Source organism: Papio anubis, chromosome 6 (genome assembly GCF_008728515.1).
Source record: "Papio anubis isolate 15944 chromosome 6, Panubis1.0, whole genome shotgun sequence".
Lineage (NCBI taxonomy): Eukaryota > Metazoa > Chordata > Mammalia > Primates > Cercopithecidae > Papio > Papio anubis.
The window spans coordinates 110853417-110869340 of NC_044981.1; the positions used below are offsets into that span (position 1 = coordinate 110853417).

Here is a 15924-nt window from a genome sequence, read left to right on the forward strand (position 1 = left end):
ATTTTTAACTCCAAGTTCCCTATAGTCTCCTCATAAAGTTATTAAATCCCAATGGTATGTCAGGAAAATTTAGGTGTCTTAAAAACAGAAAAGGGGGCCCAGCGCGGTGGCTCACACCTGTAATCCCAGCATTTTGGAGGCCGAGGTGGGTGGATCGCTGAGGTCAGGAGTTCGAGACCAGCCTGGCCAACATGGTGAAATCCCACCTCTAGTAAACAAAAATACAAAAATTAGCCAGGCGTGGTGGCACACACCTGTAATCCCAGCTACTCGGGAGCCTGAGGCAGGAGAATCGCTTGAACCCGGGAGGTGGCGGTTGCAGTGAACTGAGATCACTCCACTGTACTCCAGCCTGGGCAACAGAGCAAGACTCCATCAAAAAAAAAAGAAAGAAAGAAAGAAAAACAGAGAAGGGATATAAAATACAAAATCTGGGTTAGAAAAAAGAAGGAAACTTTGACACATAAGCCTTTTCTGTGTGGAACACTGGAAAGAGTTAATAAAAACAAATCATTGGATAACATATTAGTAGATTCAGTCCATATATAGAATATGTTTATAGAACCATCTTTCTCAAGCTTGGTGTATATGGAAATTGATTTTTAATAAACAGTAAGCTCTCAGAGTCCTAGCTAGGCACTAACAATTATTTGAATAAAGATGCCCCCTTAATACTATTTTAAATAATAGAGGAATATTCTCATAAAAACATCATTGCATAAAAATATTCATTGACTTCCAATATCCAACATTCATTGCATATCCCCTTGTCTCATAAAGACAAAATTAATGCAGAAAGAACCTGAAGAAAGGAAACAGAAACAACTAGCCATTTGGTACATGGAAGGATTAAAAGTAGAGGGAAAGTATCATACTTAGAAGAATAATCTTAAAGAATATAATATGGGCTGGGCACAGTGGCTCACACCTGTAATCCCAGCTCTTTGGGAGGTCAAGACAAAAGATCACTTGAGCCCAGGAGTTGGAGACCAGCCTGGGCAACTTGGTAAACCCCCATCTTACATAAAATAAAATAATTAGCCATGCATGGTAGCATGTGTCTATAGTCCCAGCTCCTTGGGAGGCTGAGATAGGAGGATTGCTTGAGCCTGGGAATTCGAGGCTACAATGAGCAGTAATTGCATCAGTGCACTCCAGCCTTGGTGACACAGCATGACCTTGTCTCAAAATAACAACAACAAAAGAACATAACGTGTGAAATTAGTTTCAGAAAAGTAATGAAGGACATAAAGAAGGTTACCTGTGCACTTAATTCTATTTACCACAATCTAGAATGGCCCACAGAGGCACCAAAGGAGCATCTTTTTTTTTTTTTCCAAGATGGAGTTTCACTCTTGTTGCCCAGTCTGGAGTACAATGGCATGATCTCGGCTCACCACAACCTCCGCTTACTGGGTTCAGGCAATTTTCCTGCCTCAGCCTCCCAAGTAGCTGGGATTACAGGCATGTGCCACCATGCCCAGCTAATTTTGTATTTTTAGTAGAGACGGGGTTTCTCCATGTTGGTCAGGCTGGTCTTGAACTCCCGACCTCAGGTGATCTGCCCGCCTCGGCCTCCCAGAGTGCTGGGATTATAGGCGTGAGCATCTTTTAAATTGATTTCTTAAAATTATTTGTTAACATCAAGTTCCAAAATACATGAATTCACATTAAGAAATATTAAGCAGCGTGTTAACTAGCATTGCTATAGTATCGCTGCCTAGTTAACTGGTTTAAAAAAATTATTAAAAATCGTATGTTAGAGGTAAAAAGCACTAAAAAGAAACACAGTATCTTTGAATAACAGACTCTACATCTAAATGAGCTGATAACATTTCAGGCTGCCAGTTAAAATGCAATCATCTCTTTTGCATTAGAACTGGGCTTTAAAAGAAATTTCTCTCCATTAACAGCTTGGAAACAGGAAAAAGGATAGCTTGAAACACTAGTTCCTATTTTTTATAGGAAACGTAACATCTTATTTTTTTTCATTATGGTGACTTTTTTAAAATCAAGGGAGCCTCAGGTATCAATTTGAAAGAAAAGTCACAGAGTAGATATGTAGTTAGAGAAGCCTGCCCTTTTCAGACATGTAATAACTCAACTAATTATGGAATCTATTTTGTAAAATGCCTTTTGCTTTTCAAGGTCTTGGTTTCCCCTTTCCTTTGCTAAACTAGTTATCTCTATAGAGAAGCCTCACTGTTGCTGCTAATTAAATGACAGTACTTAAAGTAGAGTCAAGGACACTTTATCACAAATTCAGTATTTTAACAGTTTACAGATTTCTCTTCAGATCATAATACAATAGCTTCTCACTTGCTCAATTAGAGTAACTAGTATCAGTAATGGTGATAATAAATTGGGTGCATATTTTACTTGGAAACTACGGTCGATCCTTGGTATCCTTGGGGAATTGGTTCTAGGTCCCCGGAAGATATCAAAACTGAGGATGCTCAAGTCTCCCATATAAAATGGAATAATATTCTCATATAAGCTACTCACATTCTTCTGTATACTTTAAATCATCTCTAGATTACTTGTAATACCAAATACACTGTAAATGCTAGGTAAATAACTGTTATGTGTTATTTTTATTTGCATTATTTTTATTATTGTTTTGTTATTTGTTTTGTTTTATTTTCCAAATTTTTTTTATCCACAGTTGGTTGAATCCACAGATGTGGAACTTGTGGATGCAGAGGGTCGACTGCATAGTCTGCTGTGTGGTTAGAAAACTGAGGTCCTAAATTCAATGATGCCGGGATGGAAATTAATCCTAATTGCTTTAGAATTCCAAAACCATATGGAATACTATATATTCACTAAAGACCCCAAAATACACAAAAAATATCTCAGATGCTTGTGACCTTTGGAGTTACTGTCAATTTGGAGTAGACGACTCAACTGGCAGCTAACACCACAAGACCAATAAACACAATTAAAACATTGCAACTATGAGGAATTTTTCTACCCCAATATCATTATTGTTCCACCGACTTCGAGAAAAGGGCCAAAACAATCTTCTCTTAACAAATCCAAAGAACGTTTTCTTTTTAAACCTAGGCATCAACATTTATGTCTAGTGAAAATCCCAAAACTAGTTTGTGTTCACAGAATACAGTGCTGCCTGTAAGCAGGTTGGGTTTCTGTTTTCCAGGCACATTCAGCTCAGTGAACACTGAGCTGTTTCTTGTATCAAATGCAGGACTCGAGAGCCAGAGTGACAAGGCCTTGGGGATGGCCGCTCCTTTAGTGCTCTGATTAAGTGCTGCAGGATTCAGGGGCACAGGGCTGATCTTCTGGAAATAAATGTCCTCAGACTGCAAATGCAATTACTTGTGCAGCTATCAGGAGAACGCCACCAGAGTGGAGTCTGGTTCCATCGCTACCTCAAGGATACGCCGAAGCAAGCGGCATGAAATCATGTGACATCAGTACCACTGGCCAGGACCTGGGGATTGCTGTCAGACCACACTGACATACAGGACAAGAAACAAGTGGCTTCCTGTGAGCAAAAGCAAGACTGACCTCCACAGTCTTGTGGGGTCACAAGAGAGCAGGCCCTATAGACTGTGATGGGGATCACTTAAAAACTTTTTATAATTAAATCTTTAGGTTCAGTCTGACTCGTGCAACAAATGTAAAATGATCCTTTCAAAATTACTTTTAACAAAAACTTTTATAAATAGTATGATCATGGCACTCAATTTACCTTCCCATTTAAATATGTGAGTCTGCATCAAGTAATGAAACCATTCAAAGGTTTGTGTTTTTTAAAAAACAATTGATTCCTGTTCTGTTGCTATTTTATGGATTTAGACACACATGAGATCAAATTGCCACTCAAAAATACAATGATTATCATCAGGACGGAGAACCTCTGGCTTGAGCTTAATTCCTTCAATCCTAGATCAATTTTATAAAATAAAAAAATCAGTTGGCTAATTCTACCTACTGCAGTTATGATTAACAAAAAAACTCAGAAATTCCCCCAAACAGGCAGTCTTATACATTGCTGGTGGAAGTGTGAACAGGTATAATTTTGGTATAAATTGTTGGCATAAATGCATAACAAAATTTAATATGCACGTATCTTTCGGTCCTGCAATTCCAGTCCTGAGAATGTATCTATAAGAAAGGTCACTAAATATAGAAAATGAGGAATATGCAGTTATCCAATTATAATATAGCAAAAGACAAGCTACTACATGAATATTCGTTGATATGTAACTTCTTAAATATGAGACATCCATACTATAGAAAATGATGTAGTCTTGAAAATAAATGGGGCAGTTTTTTATATACCAATATGAACGACTCTCCAAGATACAGTTAGTGAAGAAAGTAAGGTGTCTAATAGTGCATCTATACAAATAACAATGGTACATAGTACAGTACCATTTGTACCTTTATGAAAAGAATATCTCTAGAAACATGCACAAGCAACCACCAATTCTCATCACCTCTAGAGAAGGGAACTGTAGCCAGGGGTCAGAAATGAAAGGAAGATGTGATAGAATACTGGCAACTGTGAAAACACCAGGGAATTTTAGTCCATTTTAAGTGCTGAGTCAACAGTGATATGAGCACAAATATATACACGCACATGCACACACACATTCCCCCCTCCCAAACTTGGGCTGCATTCACAAAAGTAAAGTATTCAGAATCAGAGAGGTGATATCCTGCTCTATTTCCTTTGAATTACACCAAGCCTGAAGTCTGGCCTTCAGTTCTGGGATTCAAACTTTAATACAGATAAAACCCTCCTTGGACAGCACTATTCAAATTTACAATCTGGTACCACTCCTGCACCTGCTGTTCCCAGTCCCAACAAGATCATTTCAGAAATTGAGGGTAAGAGATTAGCAATTTCTACAGCAAGTTGACACTGACGCAACATCCAAATACCATAGATTCCTTTTTTTTTTTTTTTTTTTTTTTTGAGACAGTCTCACTCTGTCGTCTAGGCTGGAGTGCAGTGGTGTGATTTCAGCTCACTGCAACCTCTGCCTCCCGGATTCAAGTGATTCTCCTGCCTCAGCCTCCCGAGTAGCTGGGGTTATAGGCGCGTGCCACCATGCCCAGCTAATTTTTGTATTTTTAGTAGAGATGGGGTTTCACCATGTTGGTCAGGCTGGTCTTGAATTCCTGACCTTGTGACCCGCCTGCCTCGGCCTCCCAAAGTGCTGGGATTACAGGTGTGAGCCACCGCGCCCAGCCTGTGCTCCATTTTTAAATGAAGTATGGACCATTTTGAACGAAGTATTGTTAGACTCGTGTGGTAAGTGGCTAGTGGTGACAGTTGCCTATCTGTTATACACTGAAGGAACATGCTACAAATGTGATATTTTAAGGCTGGTTTGCCAACTGTAATCTAAATAAGTATATAAAATCCAGAACCCATTTCTTTCCTCAAAAGAATTTCATCACATTTAAACATAACTATACCTTTACAAAATAAACTAATAGAACTTTTGAGACCAACCTGGGCAACATGGTGAAACCCGTCTCTATCAAATATTTTTAAGAAAAAATAAACAGAAAAAGAAGGAAAGCTGAAATTACAATAGTTTAATTTGAATTCAAGGTACCTACAAATATATTGAGCTTGTTGAAATTGCTTTAAAACCTATTCTCAACAAACCTCTGTTAGATTTGTTTTCTACTGTAAGTATCTGAAAAGCAAAATATAAAAACAGTTTCCTAGGGGCCAGGCGCAGTGACTCATGCCTGTAATCCCAGCACTTTGGGAGGCCGAGGCAGGCTGACCACCTGAGGTCCGGAGTTCAAGACCAGCCTGACCAACATGGTGAAACCCTGTCTCTACTGAAAATACAAATTAGCCAGGTGTAGTGGCACATGCCTATAATCCCAGCTACTGGGGAAGCTGAGGCAGGAGAATCACTTGAACCCAGGAGGCAGAAGTTGTGGTGAGCTGAGATTGCACCATTGCACTCCAGCCTAGGCAACAAGAGCAAAACTCAGTCTCAAAAAAAATAAAAATAAAAATTCCTGTACAACAGGCATTGAAAGCGACATTGTCACCAGTCCAACCAAGATTACCTAAGTGAACCAGCAAGAAGCTAGCTCATTGTCACAAACTTTAAATACTAACATAAGCAGTATTCATTCAAAGTGTGTATGCAGAACTTTAATGCAGGGAATTTTAGTCATAATAAAACTTATGACTAAAGAATAACAAAAGGAAGGCTATGAGTATACTAGTGATACTAGTAATTCATTACACTAATCTCCTACATACAAAGAAGACTGTGCACAATTTGGGTAATTCTATTATTTCTCCTATGTTTATTCTGATTTCCATTATTGAAATTTAATTTTATGTCTGTGGCTTCTAATACTTAAAAATTTGAACTTGTGCTTGGTGTATCTCATTAAATAATTTTTTCTATTAATTCATTTTATAGAATTTAAATAATTTTTTCCTATTAATTCATTTTATTGTATTTTGTAGAAGTATTTGTCAGCAATGGACTGGAAATAAAGACAAAACTATTCTTCCCCAAAGATAGTTTGAAAAAAAATGCACATTCAGAGTTTAGGAAGGAGAATGGCAAAAGTCTTGAAATCATGTTCTAAGAGGAAACATTAAAAGAACTGGAACATTTATCCTGCAGATGTATTTAAATGCTTGGAAGACTCGTGTAGAAGGAGGATTAGGTTTCTCCTTCTCAGGCCCATGAGCCAATAGAATGGAACCTTCAGAGAAACATTTTACTTCAAATTGAAGAAGACCCACTTCAAATTGAAGAAGACCCTCTCCAAATCTGAGCTTTCCCCATGGCATCATCAACTGTGGAAAATTAGAATCCAGCTTAAGTTTGAAATTCTCAACACTGACCAAATCAGTACTAGCTGACAACAGATTTAGCTGCCCAAGAGGCCAGTGTGTTCCTGGGCTTCACGACAGCCCTGCAGACACTCGCCCTGAACTGATCAGACGGTGCTTGAAGGACCATCAACAGTTCCCATCTGGAAATTGCAAAAGGGACACAGCAAAATGGAATGTGCTCAGCATCACATGCTGAGATTAGACCCCTAATAAAAATAGTTATAGAATCATGTTATTTAACATATGGATTTAACTGATTTTAAATTTTTAGAATGAACCTAAAGACAAACTACTGTACATTCTGTTACAGCTACAGAACAGAATGTAAACTTGGACAAGGCATATACAATAATATGATAAAAACCAGGAAGTATTATAGAAAGAAAAGGCTAAAAAATAAGAGGCATTAGAAGTTCTCAAGGGGTGGGGCTTCAAGATGACGGACTAGAGGCATCTATCAGCTGCCCCTCCACAAAGAAGAATAAAACAGCGAGTAGATAATCACAGTTTGAATAGATCATCAAAGACAGAACATTGGAATTCAACAGAGAACTGACAGGAACTCCTAGGGCAAGGAAGGGAGGGAAGAGAAGCAGCCTGCTTGGTTGGCCAGGGATGGCTGGGAGCGCAGAGAAGCTCCCCAATGCAGGGAAAGGGGAGCGAGAGACCTGCAGCGTCCATATTCCCATCATGGATTCCTCCAGTCCCAGCCACCAGAGAGCCCCTCACAGGCCCAGAGACCAACATAGGGAGCTGTCTGCAGACCGCACAATGGCATTGCTCCAGAGAGGGAGCACAGACTGAATCCTAAACACCCCCCTGAGTCCTAGGCAGCTACAGCAAGATGCCATTTTGAGAGCCAGCCTCCACCAGACATCACCCTGCCTTGGGGCCCAACAGCCCGTGCATCTCCACATCCCAGGAGCCCCACTGCCATACCCCACCTGCAGCTGCTGCTTCAGCTGGCTGTTGCTGTCAGGGCCAAAGCCAAGCCACTGCAGCAATCCCAGCCCACTAACAGCAGGCCACCATCGCACATTTACAAGTGTCCCAAGGACAGGCTCCCCAACGCATAGGTGCCAACTGGGGCCAAAGCATGTGCTCCGCAGCTGCCCTCCTACAGCTGCAGCCACTAAAAGCAATCCCACCTTCTCCAGCAGCAGGGCCCCACTGCAGCTACCACCTTCTCCATCAAAGCACTCCACCAGGAGTCCAGGAATCACCCGACCCTTGCACATCACAACCGGTACCGATAGGCACCACCAGGGAGTCTGAGGACAGGCTCACCTGGATTTGCTCTGCCCCTACCCCCATCCCAGAGCATGAAAACACCATCCGGGGACTTGGGGATTACTCTGCCACATCCACCATCATTAGCACCCAAGCACTTCTACCAGGGACCTGAAGATGGACTCACTCACCCTGTTGCTACCACCACAGATGGCACCATCCACACACACAACCTGCAGGGGCAGGGCCTGACCTGCCCAGCCATCACAGCCACTGCCAACACCAGCACAGACAGCTTGAGAGCCAAAGCATTGTCCCATGACTGCTATTATGATAGCCCATGCCACACTGCTGCCCAGGGACCAAAAGACCCACCTGCTACTGCCACTGCCAGTATAGACCTGCCGAGACCTCCTAAGACCAGTGCAAGCAAATGCCACCCTGGGGCCTAAGGACAGGCACTCTTGGCCCACTGCTGTTCCCACCAGGGCCTGAGGACTGGCCCACCTGGTACCCCTGTCCCCAGCAAAACTTCCCACAACTCCACCAACAACCACACCCTAAGCTCCTGAGGAAATAACAGACACCAATGGCACTATTTACAGCTAAACAAATTAGGAAACTGCACTGCTGCACACATCCAAAATCAGAGCCAAAGTGTCCTACCCAACCAACATCATAGATGCATCTCCAGGAAAACATCCTCCCCTACAAAAGCAAACCCAAAATATTGGAAGAAGTGACTGTCACACCAGATGCACAGATGCCAACATAAAGACACAAGAGACTTGAAAAAGCAAGGAAATATGATGCCTCCAAAGGAGCGCAATAGGACTCTCCAAGATGGCGGACTAGGGACATTGAAAGCCAGTTCTCCTCAGAAAGAAGATCAAAGTTACTAGTGAATGGACAAATTCTGAATGGAAAACTGAAGGAAATGAATCAGGACCTGTCAGAGTGCCCACAGGAAGAAGCTGGGTTGCAGAAAAAGAAAGCCACAAGAGTCTGGCAGAGATTGACCCCCGAGAAACTCAGAGCCCCACAGAAAGGGTAGGTGGGAGGATTTCTCTGCTCCACTCACCTCTCTGACAATCCCTTGACTCTTAAACTGCTGGTGAGCCCCTCTGCCCTTGTGATCCAGGGCAACACTATTGGGAGCAATCTGAGAACTTCCCAAGTACAGAGAACTTAGTGGCCAGCTCACGTAGGCATACTCACACTCCCCTCACACCTGAGCTGAGACCATGGGCGTCATACTGGTCATGCACCCATAGTGGGAAACGGTCCTGCCCAGGGACTCTTCACCCCTGAGTCACCACTAGATCTCTTGCAAACATTCCCCACAACCCATTCCGACTTTGGCAGGTGCAGGGGACTGGTAGGCCCCAAGGAGCTGCTGGATCCCTGGAGATTTAACCCTCAACATGGGATACCTCTAAGGGAGAGGGGAGCATAGCCCACCAAGTCCCTGTTGGGACAAAGGAAACACAGGTAAGGTGCCAAGTACTAAAGGAGGCAGTCCCATAGCCATGGAAGATACGTAGAGAGGAGTCATCTCCACCCCACTTATGCAGTTATGGACACAAGAGTGGTTCTTCCCACCAGGGGCCAGTGAGCACATACTTGGACACAGCATTTTTTGTGCTCTTCACAGTGGCTCTACCATGCTAAAAGTGAGCCCTATGCTGCTCAGGCTTTTACGAAGGGCAGAGACCACCTCCCCTTCCCTACACAGAATGGAACCATCCCGGAAATGGAGGACAGACAAACCATGAAAGTACCTGCTCTGGTCTGGGGGAAGAGACTCTCCCCTGAGCCCATTTTGGTGGTAGTCATCAGAGGGGCATACTGGTGGCCTGCAGTCACATTGTGGCCAAAAACCAAAGGACTAAGCCATTATGAAATCAAAGTCTCAAGCCCTGCAACAGGGATTTGATAGGGAAGCAAATCACATTTCTGCTGGCTCAGGTCAAAGAGCAAGGACACTCCCCAGCCCCTCCCCTAAGGCCTTAGCACACCTACACCCCAACACCATCTCTTCCCACCCACCCCTCCTCAAAAACACGTCAAGGCATCTGCTTTCACTGGACATCAGCCTACCTGCCAGCTCTTACTCTTAAGCAACATTCACTGGACTGCAGTTTCAACTGCACTACCAAATACAAAATCTACTACCAGAAGGGCTTAGTGCTAGTCCACAAAATAAACCCCCCAGGACCTCTGCACCCCCAGTCCTACAGAAGATAGAATACCTAAACAGGAGAAAGAATTTCAGATCTTGACAACCAGTCCTTCTAATTAGTTCTTACAGCCAAAATACAGCCCCCTGAAAGCATCCAGAAATGAAGCCAAATGATCACACATAACATATATCACAGCCATACCCCTAAGAGAAAAAAAGAATTTAAAAAAGAAAGTCCCATTCAAACAATAGCAAATTCAAAAATAAGAAGCAACATCTCCCTGAGAGGAGAAGGACTCATTGCAAGAACTCCAGCAGTACAAAAAGCCAGAGTGTTTTGACACCTCCAAAGCATTGCACTAGCTCTCTCACAATGGATCTTAATCAGAACAAAATATCTGAAATGAGAGATAAAGAATTCAAAATATGGATTTCAAGGAAAGTCAGTAACATCTAAGAGACATTTGAAATCCATTATCAAAAAAAAAACCAGAAAAATGATTCAGGATATGAAAGACTAGATCCCATATTAAGAAAAAAAAAAATAGAACTGTTCAAATTGAAAAAAATCACCAAAGTAATTTCAAAATAATGTTAGAGCTTTAACAATAGTCTACACTAAACAGAAGAAAGAATTTTAGATCTTGACAACCAGTCTTTCTGATTAACCCAGTCAGACATAAATAAAATTTTAAAAATAATTTTAAAAATGAACAGAGTTTTTGAGAAATATGGCTTTGACCAAATCTTCACAAACCTTCAACTTATTGGCATTCCTGAAAGAGAAGATGAAAGAGTAGTATACAACTTGGAAAACCGATTTGAGGGAATAATTCAGAAATTTTTCCCTAATCTTGCTAGAGAGATTGACATCCAGGTTCAAGAAATTTAGAGAACTCCTATGAGATAGTATATAAGAAGACCATTCCCAAGGCATATAGTCATCAGACTATCCAAGGTTATTTAGAAAGAAAAAATCTTAGAGGCCCCTAGAAAAAAGGGCAAAGTTACCTATAGAGGAAAACCCATTAAATTAATGGTAGACTTCTCAGTAGAAACTTCACAAGCCAGAAGAGATTGAGGTCCTATTTTCAGCCTCCTTAAAAGAAAAAAATTGCCAGCCAAGAATTTATTACAAAACTAAGCTTCATGAATGGAGAAATACGGTCTTTCCCAGACAAGCAAACACTAAGAGAATTTATCACCACCAGACCAGACCTACAAGAAACGCTCAAAGGAGTTCTAAACACGGAAATGAAAGAATAATACTTGAGACCATAAAAGCACACATAAGTACAAAGTTCACAAACCCTATGAAGCAATTATACAATTAAGACTACAAGGCAGACCAAGATTCAAATTCAGGAAATACAGAGAACACCACAAAGATACTCCTTGAGAAGAGCAACTCCAAGACACATAATTGTCAGATTCACCAAAGTTGAAATGAAGGAAAAAATGTTAAGGGCAGCCAGAGAGAAAGGTCAGGTTACACACAAAGGGAAGCCCATCAGACTAACAGCAGATCTCTCAGCAGAAACTCTCCAAGCCAGAAGAGAGTGGGGGTGAACATTCAACATTCCTTTTTTTTTTTTTTTTTTTTTTTGAGACGGAGTCTTGCTCTGTCACCCAGGCTGGAGTGCAGTGGCCGGATCTCAGCTCACTGCAAGCTCCACCTCTCGGGTTTACGCCATTCTCCTGCTTCAGCCTCCCGAGTAGCCGGGACTACAGGCGCCCGCCACCGCGCCCGGCTAGTTTTTTGTATTTTTTAGTAGAGACGGGGTTTCACCATGTTAGCCAGGATGGTCTCGATCTCCTGACCTCGTGATCCGCCCGTCTCGGCCTCCCAAAGTGCAGGGATTACAGGCTTGAGCCACCGCGCCCGGCCTCAACATTCTTAAAGAAAAGAATTTTCAACCCAGAATTTCATATCCAGCCAAACTAAGTTTCATAAGTGAAGGAGAAATAAAATCCTTTACAGACAAGCAAACGCTTAGAGATTTTGTCACCACCAGGCCTGCCCTACAAGAGATCCTGAAGGAAGCACTAAACATGGAAAGGAACAACAGGTACCAGCCATTGCAAAAACATGTCAAAATGTAAAGTCCATCGATGCTAGGAAGAAACTGCATCAACTAGCGTGCAAAATAACCAGCTAATATCATAACGACAGGATCAAGTTAACACATAGCAATATTAACCTTAAATGTAAATGGACTAAATGGTCCAATTAAAAGACACAGACTGGCAAATTGGATAAAAAGTCAAGACCCATCAGTTTGCTGTATTCAGGAGACCCATCTCACATGCAGAGACACACATAGGCTCAAAATAAAGGGATGGAGGAAGATCTACCAAGCAAATGGAAAATGAAAAAAAGCAGGGGTTGCAATCCTAGTCTCTGATAAAGCAGACTTTAAACCATCAAAGATCAAAAGAGACAAAGAAGGCCATTACATAATGGTAAAGGGATCAATTCATCACGAAGAGCTAACTATCCTAAATATATATGCACCCAATATAGGAGCACCCAGATTCATAAAGCAAGTCCTTAGAGAATTACAAAGCGACTTAGACTCCCATACAATAATAATGGGAGACTTTAACACCCCGCTGTCAACATTAGACAGATCAATGAGACAGAAAGTTAACAAGGATATTCAGGAATTGAACTCAACTCTGCACCAAGTGGAACTAATAGACATCTACAGAACTCTCCACCCCAAATCAACAGAATATACATTCTTCTCAGCACCACATCACACTTATTCCACAATTGACCACATAGTTGGAAGTAAAGCACTCCTCAGCAAACGTAAAAAACAAAAATTATAACAAACTGTCTCTCAGACCACAGAGTAATTAAACTAGAACTCAGGACTAAGAAACTCAATCAAAATCACTCAACTATATGGAAACTGAACAACCTGCTCCTGAATGACTACTGGGTACATAACGAAATGAAGGCAGAAATAAAGATGTTCTTTGAAACTAATGAGAACAAAGCTACAACATACCAGAATCTCTGGGACACATTTAAAGCAGTGTGTAGAGGGAAATTTATAGCACTAAATACCCACAAGAGAAAGCTGGAAAGATCTAAAATTGACACCCTAACATCACGATTAAAAGAACTAGAGAAGCAAGAGCAAACACATTCAAAAGCTAGCAGAAGGCAAGAAATAACTAAGATCAGAGCAGAACTGAAGGAGACAGAGACACAAAAAACCCTCCAAAAACTCAATGAATCCAGGAGCTGGTTTTTTGAAAAGACCAACAAAATTGATAGACCGCTAGCAAGACTAATAAAGAAGAAAAGAGAGAAGAATCAAATAGATGCAATAAAAAATGGTAAAGAGGATATCACCACCGACCCCACAGAAATACAAACTACCATCAGAGAATACTATAAACACCTCTACGCAAATAAACTAGAAAACCTAGAAAAAATGGATAATTTCCTGGACACTTACACTCTCCCAAGACTAAACCATGAAGAAGCTGAATTCCTGAATAGACCAATAGCAGGCTCTGAAATTGAGGCAATAATTAATAGCCTACCAACCAAAAAAAGTCCAGGACCAGACAGATTCACAGCCAAATTCTACCAGAGGTACAAGGAGGAGTTGGTACCATTCCTTCTAAAACTATTCCAATCAATAGAAAAAGAGGGAATCCTCCCTAACTCATTTTATGAGGCCAACATCAGCCTGATACCAAAGCCTGACAGAGACACAACAAAAAAAGAGAATTTTAGACCAATATCCCTGATGAACATCGATGCAAAAATCCTCAATAAAATACTGGCAAACCTTATCCAGCAGCACATCAAAAAGCTTATCCACCATGATCAAGTGGGCTTCATCCCTGGGATGCAAGGCTGGTTCAACATTCGCAAATCAATAAACATAATCCAGCATATAAACAGAACCAAAGACAAAAGCCACATGATTATCTCAATAGATGCAGAAAAGGCCTTCGACAAAATTCAACAGCCCTTCATGCTAAAAATGCTCAATAAATTCGGTATTGATGGAACGTATCTCAAAATTATAAGAGTTATTTATGACAAACCCACAGCCAATATCATACTGAATGGGCAAAAACTGGAAAAATGCCCTTTGAAAACTGGCACAAGACAGGGATGCCCTCTCTCACCACTCCTATTCAACATAGTGTTGGAAGTTCTGGCTAGGCCAATCAGGAAAGAGAAAGAAATAAAGGGTATTCAGTTAGGAAAAGAAGAAGTCAAATTGTCCCTGTTTGCAGATGACATGATTGTATATTTAGAAAACCCCATTGTCTCAGCCCAAAATCTCCTTAAACTGATAAGCAACTTCAGCAAAGTCTCAGGATACAAAATCACTGTGCAAAAATCACAAGCATTCTTATACACCAGTAACAGACAAACAGAGAGCCAAATCATGAATGAACTCCCATTCACAATACCTTCAAAGAGAATAAAATACCTAGGAATCCAACTTACAAGGGATGTAAAGGACCTCTTCAAGGAGAACTACAAACCACTGCTCAGTGAAATAAAAGAGGACACAAACAAATGGAAGAACATACCATGATCATGGATAGGAAGAATCAATATTGTGAAAATGGCCATACTGCCCAAAGTAATTTATAGATTCAATGCCATCCCCATTAAGCTACCAATGACTTTCTTCACAGAATTGGAAAAAACTGCTTTAAAGTTCATATGGAACCAAAAAAGAGCCCGCATTGCCAAGACAATCCTAAGCCAAAAGAACAAAGCTGGAGGCATCACGCTACCTGACTTCAAACTATACTACAAGGCTACAGTAACCAAAACAGCATGGTACTGGTAGCAAAACAGAGATATAGACCAATGGAACAGAACAGAGCCCTCAGAAATAATACCAAACATCTACAGCCATCTGATCTTTGACAAACCTGACAAAAACAAGAAATGGGGAAAGGATTCCCTATTTAATAAATGGTGCTGGGAAAATTGGCTAGCCATAAGTAGAAAGCTGAAAATGGATCCTTTCCTTACTCCTTATATGAAAATTAAAACCATAACAACCATAAAAACCATAAACCATAAAAACCCTAGAAGAAAACCTAGGTAATACCATTCAGGACATAGGCATGGGTAAGGACTTCATGTCTAAAACACCAAAAGCAACGGCAACAAAAGCCAAAATTGACAAATGGGATCTAATTAAACTAAAGAGCTTCTGTACAGCAAAAGAAACTACCATCAGAGCGAACAGGCAACCTACAGAATGGGAGAAAATTTTTGCAATCTACTCATCTGACAAAGGGCTAATATCCAGAACCTATAAAGAAATCAATCAAATTTACAAGAAAAAAACAAACAACCCCATCAAAAAGTGGGCAAAGGATATGAACAGACACTTCTCAAAAGAAGACATTCATACAGCCAACAGATACATAAAAAAATGCTCATTATCACTGGCCATCAGAGAAATGCAAATCAAAACCACAATGAGATACCCTCTCACACTAGTTAGAATGGCAATCATTAAAAAATCAGGAAACAACAGGTGCTGGAGAGGATGTGGAGAAATAGGAACACTTTTACACTGTTGATGGGACTGTAAAGTAGTTCAACCATTGTGGAAAACAGTGTGGCGATTCCTCAAGGATCTAGAACTAG

The 15924-nt window shown here is 41.0% G+C and overlaps 1 protein-coding gene across 1 annotated transcript in view; it reads right to left on the reverse strand.

Annotated features, from left to right (window-relative positions):
• Positions 1–15924, reverse strand: part of CCDC170 (coiled-coil domain containing 170) — an 89166-nt gene that overhangs the window by 46212 nt on the left and 27030 nt on the right. The gene's annotated exons all lie outside the window — the stretch shown is intronic.